Genomic DNA, 12,014 nt, shown 5'->3' on the forward strand with positions numbered 1-12,014 from the left:
AAAGAGTGTTAAATATGGAATCAAAGGATAAAGGTTTAAATCTTAGCTCCACACTTATTACTTAGGCAAGTAAATCCCCCTATCTACTCTTCAATTTTCCCCTTTATAAAATTAGAAGTTTGATTAAGTGATCTCTAAGATCCCTCCGAGCTCCAAATCCTATGCTCCTTTTTATATCATCAACAGTCATATAGCCTCCACTTACACATCTCCACTTGTGGGGAACTCACTACCTCTCGAGCAGTTTATTCAACCCTTGGAGAATTCTAATTCCTTATATTAAACCAAAGGTGGGTGTTGTTGTTGTTTTTTCCTAGCACCACTGAGTTGCCCTCCATCCCACCTATGTATAAAACTGGCACTACCTGTAGATTCCAGTCCAGTCATTGGCCTGGTAGTTTGGCAATTGTTGGAAAACTACATCAATTGTGATGGTCAACGTTGGTCCCAGAGGAGAAGTGAAAAAACACACCTCTTTCCCTTCTTTACAGAAATGAGAGATTAGGGTTTGGAATGTTGCTTATTCCCATAAAGGCAATAATGGATTGACTGGTTTTCCTCAACTACTTTTTTTTCTTTTTCTTTTTTATTCTTTGTTACAAGGAATTGGACCTGGGTAAGGAATGGGGAAACAATATAATCAGAAAATATTTGGTGACATAAAAACAAATTGTATCAATATATTTTGGAATTACATAACGTGTTTGAGTGTACCAGGAAGTCTCTGTACCCAGCTATCCATTTACTGCTATAGAATCCAGGGAAATAAAGGGAACAAGTTCTCCTAACTGGTCAGATAAGAAGAGCTAAGAATTAGGGAGAAAGGAGTCAGCCAGGTACAGACATGGAATTGCACATCATTTAAAGCATCATCAACCAACAAGCAGTCATATAGCCTCCATTTGAACACCTCCAGTTGTGAGGAATTCATTATCTCCTTGCACAGCTCATCCAATCCTCAGAGAACTCTAATTCCCCATAGGAAGTATACTGGCTTGGAGTAAGAAGATCTAGATTTGAATCCCTGATTCCATACTTACCAGTGTTATGTGATGTTAGGCAAATCACCTTATTTCTCAAGGTCTCAGTTTCCTCCTCTACAAAATGGGGTTATTTCAATAGCTTCCTTGAAGGTCATTTAAAAGTTTTGTAAAACTTAAAGAAGCATATACACATTAGCTGTAGTAATTATTATGACTGGTAGCTATACTCTTTTCCAGGATTGTAGAAAATGTTTTCAATCCCATGGTGCCACCTGGAGGATTTTAGGAGTCACTACATGAAAAGGAATCTTGACACATCATGGCATCTGGTATAACCAGTCCAACTCAATTACTGAGCAGGAATCCTTCTACAACATTCCCACCAAGCAACCATCAAGTCTCTTCTTGAAGACTTCCAAAGATGGGGAACACGCTACTTATCTACTGAGTCAACTTGTTCCACTTTTGAACAGCTCTCATTTCTAAGGATTTTTTTTTTCTTTATATGAAGTCAAAATCTCCCTCTGCGACTTCCCTAGATTGGTCTTAGTTCTGCTCTTTGGGGCCATACTGACCAAGTCTAATCCCTATTCCATATGACTACCCCTCAGATATTTATAGATAACTATTATGCCCCCCCCCCAATGCCTGAAACTCCTTAAGTTTTCTATTTTCCAACTGAAGCAATCCAAGGCCCTTCAACATATCCTTATGAGAAGAGGTATGCTGGTAAATGTTTAACAACTGGTTTCTGGATGGGGCAATTTAATTTGCAATTTAATTTGCATTACTAAAGTTTTCTATCTAACATTACTATCAATTTCTTAAATCTAGACTGTCAGGAAAGCAATAAGTCAAACCCTGCTATGTAGCCTTTGCCAATTTCCAATTTCACACTGAAAACTGAACAATCAGATCTTAAGAACTAGTAGCACACTACTGCATATATGACATGGTTTCAATTCCCTCACTATCCCACTCTTTCTCTTCTAGACATGATCAGATCGTCAAGGAAAGAGACAGCTGGACAATTCCTTCTTTCCTTCATTCATTTTTTTCTTTTCTTCTTTCTTTCCTTCCTTCCTTCCTTCCTTCATTTTTGTTGGGGTGGGGGGAGGCAATTGGGGTTAAGTGACTTGCCCGGGGTCACACAGCTAGTGTCAAGTGTCTGAAGCCAGATTTGAACTCAGGTCTTCCTGAATACAGAGCTGGTGCTTTATCCACTGTGCCACCTAGCTGCCCCCCTTCCTTAATTTTTAACACTGTGCTTCTCTGCCCTTATGTACACATCTCCCTAGTCTTCCATCTTATACTGTTAAATAATAGCTTTGATTGAAGCTTGCAAGTCACTAAAAAAACCCAGATCATTTTCACAGTACTGCTTTCAAGCTATGTTTCCCCTATCCCAAATTCATTTCAGTTCCCTGAAAGAAGTATTTATTAAGCACCTGCTGTATAATATGCAAGACAAACAAAGGAGTACAAAGTAATGAGGGAATGGAGCAGACAAGGAAGATTAGGAAAGTCTTCTTGGAGATGAGCCTTGAAGGGAGGGATTGTAAGAGACAAAGGGAAGGAGAGAATGCATTTTAAATTTGGAAGAGATAAAAAGTCATGTATGAAGAACACTAAGTAAGCCAATTTGGCTGAGGGAGATTAATGTAAACTGAGTATGGAAAGATAGTCTAGAGACAAACTGTAGAAAATCATGAAAGCCACTGAAGCTTCTTGAGCAAGGAAGGAAGGAAGGAAGGAAGGAAGGAAGGAAGGAAGGAAGGAAGGAAGGAAGGAAGGAAGGAAGGAAGGAAGGAAGGAAGGAAGGAAGGAAAGGAAGGAAAGGAAGAAAGGAAGGAAGGAAGGAAGGAAGGAAGGAAGGAAGGAAGGAAGGAAGGAAGGAAGGAAGGAAGGAAGGAAGGAAGGAAGGAAGGAAGGAAGGAAGGAAGGGAGGGAGGGAGGACATAAGCATTTTAAGCACCTACTATGTGTCAGACACCATGCTAAGGGGTTTACAAATATTATCTTATTTGCTCTTCATAACTACTCTGGAACATAGATTCTATTATGATCCCCAATTACAGTTGAGAAAAGAGACAGACAAAAATCAAGTGACTTGATCAGAGTAACAAAGCTCGTAATTATCTGAGTCCAGATTTGAACTCAGGTCTTCCTGACACCAGGCCCACAATTCTATCCATTGCACCACCTAGCAGAGGAGCAACATAGTCACATATGGACTTTAAGAATATTAATTTATCAATTATGTGGAGGGTGGATTATAGAAGGGAAAGATGGGGGCAGGGGGATAGACTAATGTAAAAATTAAGTCAGGAATAATGAGGGCCCAAACTAAAGTAGTGGCCATATTTAGAAAAAGAGAAGGGAGCAAAAACAATAGATGCTGTGGAGGTAGAATCTACAAGACTTGGCTATTGATTAGCTATGGAGAGAGAGGGAAAGGGAAGGGTTGTGGATAACTCTGAGGTTACAGAAGCTGAAAGAATGGTAGTGTCCTCTGCAAAAATATCGAGAAGATGAGTGGAGGCTCAGGTTTCATGATAAATATAATGAATTCTGATTTGGATATATTGAATTGGGGAAATGTATGGGGCATCCACATGATGATGCCCAGCAGGTGATGTGGGAATGAGCTTCAGAGAAATGACGGCTGGATATATAGGTCAGGGAGTCATCAGCATACAGATGACAACTGAACTAATTGGAACTGATGAAATCCCCAAGAAAGAATGTACCTGGAAAGAGAAGAGGATCCAGGACAGAGCCCTGATGTACAGTCAAAATTAGAGGATAGGACAGTGAGAAGTATTCAGCAAGGCAGATTAAAAGTAAGTGACCCGGGGGGGGGGGGACAGCTAGGTGGCACAGTAGACAAAGCACTGACCCTGGATTCAGGAGGACCCGAGTTCAAATCTAACCTCAGATACTTGACACTGATTATCTATGTGACCCTGGGCAAGTCACTTAATCCTCATTGCCTTGCAAAAAAAGTAAGTGACCCAACAGTTAGAGGGGGTGCTCACTGAAATGATCTTTAGAAGCAATCCTCCCACTTTCTCTAGCTTAAGGTTGTAATAGGACCAGCGCTCAGCAAAGGTGTGAATGGGGGGGCATTCACCTCAAAATAAAGTTTTTCTCACAAAAAATGGCAAGTTGGAACTGTAAAAGACTTTAGAACACAAAATGTCAAGACCCGAAGGGACTTTATGATACTAAAAATACAGTTTCCCCTTTTACATCCTGAAGGTTAGGGGGAGCAACACCCCTGTAACCTGGAAAATCTGTGTAAAAATTTTTTAGCCCTCCCTTCATAACAGAGAAGATGTCTGAATTTTTTCTTTTTCTTTTATGGAGTGTTTACAATACCTCATGGTAAAATTTGGGTTAATTATTTGGTCATGGGCTCTGTGTTGTCTCCCAGATTTTGCATGTCATCTACAACTTCTGCAAAACTCCCCCCAAATTCCCATTTAATTTCTTATGCCAACCTGTGATATGCAAAACCACAATGGGGAAAATCGGGATGTGGAAGGGATGACTATAGAATGTTAAAGCTTGAAGGGAATATTGAACAGTGTTCTTCCCAATATACAATCCTATGATCAGCTATAAGACACCAACTGACCACTAGATGGCACTATTTGCTTTTGAAGATCATAATGTCAGTCAACAAGCATTTATTAAGTGCTTACTATGTATCTATGTGGTAAGTTCTAAGCATAGAAAGAAAGGCAAAAACACAACTCCTGCTCTCAAGAAGTTCATATTCTAATAGGGGAGACAATATGGAAACAACTAGGCACATTCAAGATATATACTGAGTAGATGAAAGTTAATCTCAGAGGGAAGAGACTAGTAAGAGGACAGGGAGGTTAAGTGACTTCCTCAGGGTCACACAGCTGAGTCAGTGTCTGAGGCAGCATCTGAACTCAGATCTTCCTGACTCTTAAGATCAGCTACGCTTTTTAGGTGCCCTGAAGGTAAAAGGGTAAAAGAAATTTCATAGATCCTTTAGGGTAATTCAGAGCTAGCAACACCATGAGGCAAAGTGTTAAGGATTTATTTGGGTTGTAGAAAAAATAAGACATAAGGAGTCTGTGTGAAGCATATTTGAGTGTTATTCATGGAAGGGAGCAGGAGACCTGGAGTCTATATAGTGAAGTTTATCTCTCCAGACTCTCTTCCAAAGCTCATGTTCAGATAGAGCTGCAACACAGAATGACAGATCTGGAAGGAACCTTAGAGATTATCTAGTTCTTATTGTTGTTCAGTTGTTTCAGTTCTGACTCTCTGGGTTTTCTTGGCAGAGACAAGGGAGTGGTTTGGATTTCCTTCTCCAGTTCATTTGACAGATGAGGAAACTGAGGTAAACAGAGTTAAGTGACTTTCCCAGGGTCGTGCAGTGAGCAAGTGTCTGAGGCCACATTTGAACTCAGGTTTTCCTGACTTGAAACCCACTGTTCCATTCGTTGCACCACCTAGAAGCTCCAGAAATTATCTGTAACTGTCCCTTTACTTTACAGATCAGACCTGGGAAATGACTTGCCCAAAGTCACTCAGAGCAAGTCAGTGGGCAAAACTAGAACTCAGACTCAGGCATCCTAATTCCTAGGCCTAAGTTTCTTTCCACTGCACCATGCTGCCTCAACCTTGATATCATGATTATCGGAGTATGGAGAAACTTTCTTGTGAGGAAGTCCTACATTAAGACCTTTGAAACTGTAGCACAATGATTAAATATGATATTAGCAGCCAGTTACTCATTAAGGTCCTAAAAGAGGGGTTCAAAACTGATGGTTTTATTTAATAAATCAATATTTTTAAGTGCCTCTGACATACTAGTCACTGGGTTATGTTCTTGGTATACAAATATAAAATTGACAGTCCCTCAAGAAACATACATTCTACTAGGGGGATACAACAAATAATTGGGAATGGTGGATGGGGAAGGGAGTTTGAATTAGATGGTTCCTGAGAGAGTGAGTAGAACAATGGGGCAATTGACTGGCATGAGTAAATGAACAAATGAATGAATGAGGGGGTGAAAAACATCTATCAAGCATTGACTATCAGCTAAGCACTGCACTGGGATAAAAATACAAAGCAAGAGCTTATATTTTGAGAGGAGATACAACACATATATGGGAGCGGTCTCCAGGGAAGGGTAGAAAAGTATTTTGGCCTGGGAAGTGTCAGGGATGGTAAGCAGAGCCAGTGGGGAGCCCATTGAAATGGCCTTTCCAGAAGCAATAATGATTGTTTATTTGATTCAAGTTCCAAGAGCAAAAAGTAGAAAGGGATGGGGTTTTGGGGGTGGGGGTGGAGTTAGTGAGTAGTAAGACAGGTGTCAAAAAGATAGTTGGGGAAGGTTGTGGAATGGGGATGGGAAATATGATCCGATAGTATAGTAATATTTATTTGATTATTGTCTCCTGTGTAAGATGTGGTAAGTGAAGAATAGCAGGGAATATGTTAGCATAGAGTGTGGTTGTATGAGATTGTTATATAGGTTGAAGAAGTTTTGCTTCAAGTTGAAGGGGGTTGAAGGGGAAGCATGTGATTTGGAATAGGGAGAGCTTCTAAGAAGATAAGTTCCAGCAGACATGCCACTGCATGGTCAGGAGGCAGGACAAGGTCCCTGGGAGACAGGACAAGAATGGCATAAGGGCACAGGAAGAGAGCAGCAGAGAAAGACTAGCCCAGAAAACCAAGGCCCTGGTATCACACATGAGGAAGAAACTGGAGCAAACACCAACCTGGGTTCCCTGGGCCCCCAGAAAAGCACATTTTTGTAAAGGGAGAGACCCTGAATAAGAATCACAGACTCCAATAAGGACTTGGATACCTCCTATTCTAATTCACTCACTTTACAGATGCAGAAATGAAGACCCAGAGACAAAGACAGTGACTTGCCTAATATCGCAAAACTAGTTAGTGGCAGAGACAGGACTAGAAACCAGGTATTTGGATTCTTAAGACTGTTTACCACATCATTTTGCCTCCACTACACCTGATGAAAACAGGAAGGTAGACAGGGTAGAAATGCTCATAATAATGAACACCAATGGTCATTTGGATGGGGAACATAGACAACTTTATTGGAGAACTATTTCATCTCAATCCTTTAGGTTGTAACTTTTATTTTTTCCTCCATGACAGTCAACCAGGTCCCCTAGCTAACCGGAGCTCTTCTTCTTTTTCTTTGTAATTGCCCTTTTACTCTCTTCAACCTGTAAAGTAAGAACAAGAGTTTATATGGGATCATGGTGATGACAGGGTCTAGGGAAGAAGAGTCAAGGATCAAGACTCTAGAGGAGTCTTTGTATCTCCTTCACTAGTAGGCACTTAATAAATTTTTGTTTGGATGGATGAGTGGGTGGGTGCATGGATGGATTGATGGAGTGAATTAATGGCTTACAAAGTATAGAACCTTTTATTCCAAAGGATCTAGTTACCAAATAGACTCCCCAACCTCTCAAGAGTGTTGATCCTATAGAAGATATTAGGCATATTGGTTTTCCAAACCCCCTCATTCACTAAATTAAAAATTGGAGTTTTGTCTATGCTCTTCCTTGGGAATGCCATCCTCTATGTCTTTCCACTCAGCCAAACCCAGCTTTTAGGACCCAGCTCAAATCCCATTTCCTCCAGGAAGCCTTCCTTCCCTAATCTACCCCCAGTGACCTCCCCTCTCAGAAGTCTTATATCATAGACTGACTCACACAATCTAACACTTGATATTATACTAACCAATTCACGTGACTGTATCCTGTCTGTTCAATTAAACCATGCAAGGTCAGAGGGCCTGGTTTCTCTCTCTCTTTTATATTTCCCGTATTGCCTAGCACAGGTGTACACATGAAGGTGATAGCATCGTGATGCAGTCAGAAATGCCCTGGACAAGGAGTCAAGAAGCCAATGTTCCAGTCCCAATTCCACCACTAACTCACTCTATGACACTAAGCTAGTCAGTTCCTCATCTGTATAATGACCCAGTTGACCTGGATGATCTCAAGGTTGCTTTAAGCTTTAGACTTCCATCTTCTATGACCCCAGTCATAAAGCTCCTTACCTGCTCTGTCTCCCCATCGCTGTTCCTGCTGCTGCGGCTGCTGTCACTCTCACTCCCAGGGTCCTCCTGTAAGAGAGATGAAGCTGCTGAAGTTCTTTGGGATAACCTATGGAGCCCCTCGCTACTCCTCATGGGTCTTTCCTCTCTCCCACCTCCCTGCCCCACCCCATCTTGTGGAAGAGTCCCAGAGAAGAAGTCTGTTGTAGTAGATAGTATTGCATTTGAACTCAAGAAGATGCAGGTTTAAATTCCCAAATGTGAAACCAAGGTGAAGTCATTTAACCTTTCTGAGCCTCAGTTTACTTATTTGTAAACAAAAAAACAAAAGAGTGGGGGATAGTGATATTATATGCAGTGCTAACGGAGCTGTTCTGACATTTAAATCAGAAATACATGTAAAGCACTATGGAAATACCAGTTTTTATTTCAAGAGAACTAGATTCTACTCTTGGCTCTATCACCAGCTCACTGTATGATCTTGGGTTGATCACTTCCCCTGTGAGTCTCAGTTTCCTCTGTAAAATGAGAGGCTTGAAACAAATAATCTACAAAGTCCCTTCCAGCTCTGACATTATGTCCTATCTTCCTGTCACATTCTAAAGATTTCTAAGAGCTTGTTGATGGTTGCTGAAAGTCAATGGTGTGTCGCCCTATCCTGGATAGGTGACACAGAAACCACTTCCCTATTTAAGGGAGAAGCAAGGATCCCAAAACTTTAACAACCCATTGAATGGGCAGGGGAAAGAATCGTCATTGTCAAGCTGGGTGGGGAAAGTTAGAGAAAGACCTCAGATTCATGCAGGCTGGGAAGCCCATATTCAGTTAAAGACCAGTCCAGTTAAGTGAACAAGTCTAGGAGCCCAATGACATATACAGGTTCCTAACTGCAGTATAGGCCATGGTCTTTTACACTTATACATTGAAGTCACCTCAGAGAATGGCATTCCCTCCCACCAAGGGAGGGCAGTCCTGGCTCAACAAAAGACATCAATAAGGCAAATGATGGGGACAATCCCAGCCTTTGCTATCCCCCATACTGACCGTCAATGCTCACCATTATTTTAAGGTGTTGCTTCTGCTCCTCTAGATCATCCTTCTTACTTTTTGCCTTCATCTTCTCTTTCTCCTGCTCTTTTTCCTTGTGCTTGTCATCGTCTTTGCCAAACCCTGCAAGTGGAGGCAGGGGTATGGCAGGGAAAGCAGAAAGAAAACCACAGCAAGGTTTCGATTTAAAATGAGGACTTAGGTTCAAATCTTGGTTCTGCCTCTTACTTCCTTGTGACCTTGGATAAGTCAACTAATGTCTCTGGGCCTCAGTTTCTTCTAATATAAAATGAAGGACTCAGACTAGATGACTTTGAAGGTTCCTTCCAACTCTCAATACACAATCTAATGCTATACATGAAGCATTGCCGCTGCTTGCCCCATGTACAAAAAGGACATCAGGGGGCGGCTAGGTGGCACAGTGGATAAAGCATCAGCCCTGGATTCAGGAGTACATGAGTTCAAATCCAGCCTCAGACACTTGACACTTGCTAGCTGTGTGACCATGGGCAAGTCACTTAACCCCCATTGCCCCACCAAAAAAAAAAAAAAGGACGTCAATGTCTGCTTAAGCTCATAGGATTTAAGAACTGTGAGGAAGCTCAAAAATCATCTGGGTGTTCCAACCCACCCATATTACAGATGAGAAAACTGAAGTCCTGAGAAGGGAAGTGGCTTGTTCAAGATCACACAGATAGTCAGTACCAAGTCCTCTGACTCCAGATTCTGTGTTCCCTCTACTACCTCCACATTGCTTACTCTCAGCCCTTTTCCTGAATTAGGAGGCATCTTGGCAGAGTAGGAAGAATATTTATTAGATTTGAATTCAGAAAACCTGGGTTCAGCTAGATATATCACCTCCTTTTTCTGGGCCTCAGTTTCCTTCTCTGAAAAAAAAATGAATGAATCAGATGCTGTGATCTAGAAGTAGCTTCTAGTCGAAGGTAAGGTCCTAGAGGACCAGGCTAGTCTCATTTTTGTATCAGTATCCCTAGTGTCCAGCACAGTCCCATGCATGTAATAGGTACTTAATAAATGTTTCTCAAAGTGAATTAGGCCCCAGTCAGTTCTGACATTTCTTTTTGTATGATTCCTTATAATCCCAATCCTTCAGGAATGTTCCAGGTATTAATTAGCATAACTCCCTGCTGATCCTTACCTCCTCCCACCCACCCTCCCCCCAAAAAAAACTAAGATCATTCTGAGAAAAGTTGTAAAACTTTGCTTTAAGAATCCCACAAAAATGGGTGCCCCCAAAACTCACATTTCAAAACAGATGCCATCTTGCTTGAGATTCCTGTTGTCTACTAACAGGGACCTGCGTGAAGGAGACCCCGTTACAGGGTGTTAGGAACAAGGACTTTTGGCTACACACCATTGTGGTCACCCTCTCCTCAAGCTGTATGCAATACAGGTCATCCCTCCTTGGATCCACCTAAAACTAGATTCCTACAGCAGCTGGTATGGTCCAATACAGTGGTTCTCCAAGCTTTTTTCTCCCGCTCAACCTACCTATAAGCTTCAAGACAGTTCAAGCAGATGGTTGATTCTGGAGCTAAGAGAAAGACAGGGAGGCAGATCTAGCATTAGAATGCTTTAAAATGAACGGTGCAGCTGAAATTTGAAAAGGAGGGCATCATGGTATTCTCCAGCCGGTCCTCTTGGAGTAGTGAAATCAGTCTTTGTAATCTCCTTGCAATATCCTTATAACTGTGGGAAAGTCATTTGCCAACTCTTGGCAAATAATAATAAAGGGGAAAGGTTTGGCTAGTTTCCAAAATACCTTCCAATTCTAATGTTTTTTATTTTTAATTTTTTTTTTTTTTAGTGAGGCAATGGGGGTTAAGTGACTTGCCCAGGGTCACACAGCTAGTAAGTGTTAAGTGTCTGAGGCCGGATTTGAACTCAGGTCCTCCTGACTCCAGGGCCGGTGCTCTATCCACTGCACCATCTAGCTGCCCCCCCTTCCAATTCTAATGTATAATGTTCTAAGATTTATTCTAGTTTTGAAAAGCTATGGATCTGCATATTTCTACTTAGGCAAAATGCAGATTAAAGGGGCAGGGGGGGGTGGCAGGTGGCAAAGTGGATAAAGCACCAGCCCTGGATTCAGGAGGACCTGAGTCCAAATCCAGCCTCAGACCCTTGATGCTTACTAGCTGTGTGACCCTGGGCAAGTCACATAACCATCATTGCCCTGCAAAAAAGGTGGGGGGGGGGGCAACTAAAATTCATCAGTGTTCATTAAATAGTCTGACTATATTCCTTGAATGGAAAGAAGGAGGCTGTATTTTGGGGTAATGTGTGGTAGAAGATGCTATAAGCTGATGTGAAGTCTCAGCTGAGGCCCAGACCCCACCCCTTTTTTTTTCCAGGGCAATGACGGTTAAAGTTGCCTCTTGGTTGGTAGAGAAGGCTGGGAGTGATAGGACAGGAGGAGAGAAAGAACGGATAGGGGACACCACTCCCATTGTAGCTAGCTGCCTTTTTGGAAGAGGCACCTCTATCTACTAGAGTGGGGGATGTTCCCATCCTATCAAAAAGAGAAAGCATTGGCAATTTCAGAAGGTGTCTGATAATTGTCTACAGCAAAATAAACGATGAGAGGCTGGAAACAGGAAGGAAGAGGAACCTCCTGGATATCAAAGTAGTAGAAGTAAGTTTAATTATACTCCAGTTTCTGCTCTTAGATGGGGTGGGGGAGAAGAAAGATTTAGTCTGGACCCAGTTTAAAACCCACCTTTTAGAATTTCCTTACATTCTGGCTGGATTCTTAACTCAAGGTGAAATTCTCCATCTAATTAAATGGAACCATTTTTAATCCAGAAATGTGTTTAATGTGATTGTACCTATATCAGATTGCTTTCTGTCTTGGGGAGGAGGGAGGAAAGGGAGGGAAG

At 41.7% G+C, this 12,014-nt stretch overlaps 1 protein-coding gene across 3 annotated transcripts in view; it reads right to left on the bottom strand.

The window, feature by feature from the left end:
• Positions 1-7,129: 7,129 nt before the first annotated feature.
• FAM114A2 (family with sequence similarity 114 member A2) overlaps positions 7,130-12,014 on the bottom strand; it is a 58,750-nt gene continuing 53,865 nt past the window's right edge. Inside the window, exons 18-22 of one of the 3 annotated variants that reach the window (XR_006354721.1) lie at positions 10,627-10,669; positions 10,379-10,432; positions 9,125-9,237; positions 8,071-8,136; positions 7,130-7,228 (exon numbers count right to left, since the gene is read on the bottom strand). The gene's annotated coding sequence lies outside the window, so the exon portion shown is untranslated. The remainder of the gene's footprint in view (positions 7,229-8,070; positions 8,137-9,124; positions 9,238-10,378; positions 10,433-10,626; positions 10,670-12,014) is intronic. The other 2 variants (XR_006354720.1, XR_006354722.1) reach the window with 2 other exon arrangements.

Source organism: Dromiciops gliroides, chromosome 2, assembly GCF_019393635.1.
Source record: "Dromiciops gliroides isolate mDroGli1 chromosome 2, mDroGli1.pri, whole genome shotgun sequence".
NCBI classification, from domain to species: Eukaryota; Metazoa; Chordata; class Mammalia; order Microbiotheria; family Microbiotheriidae; genus Dromiciops; species Dromiciops gliroides.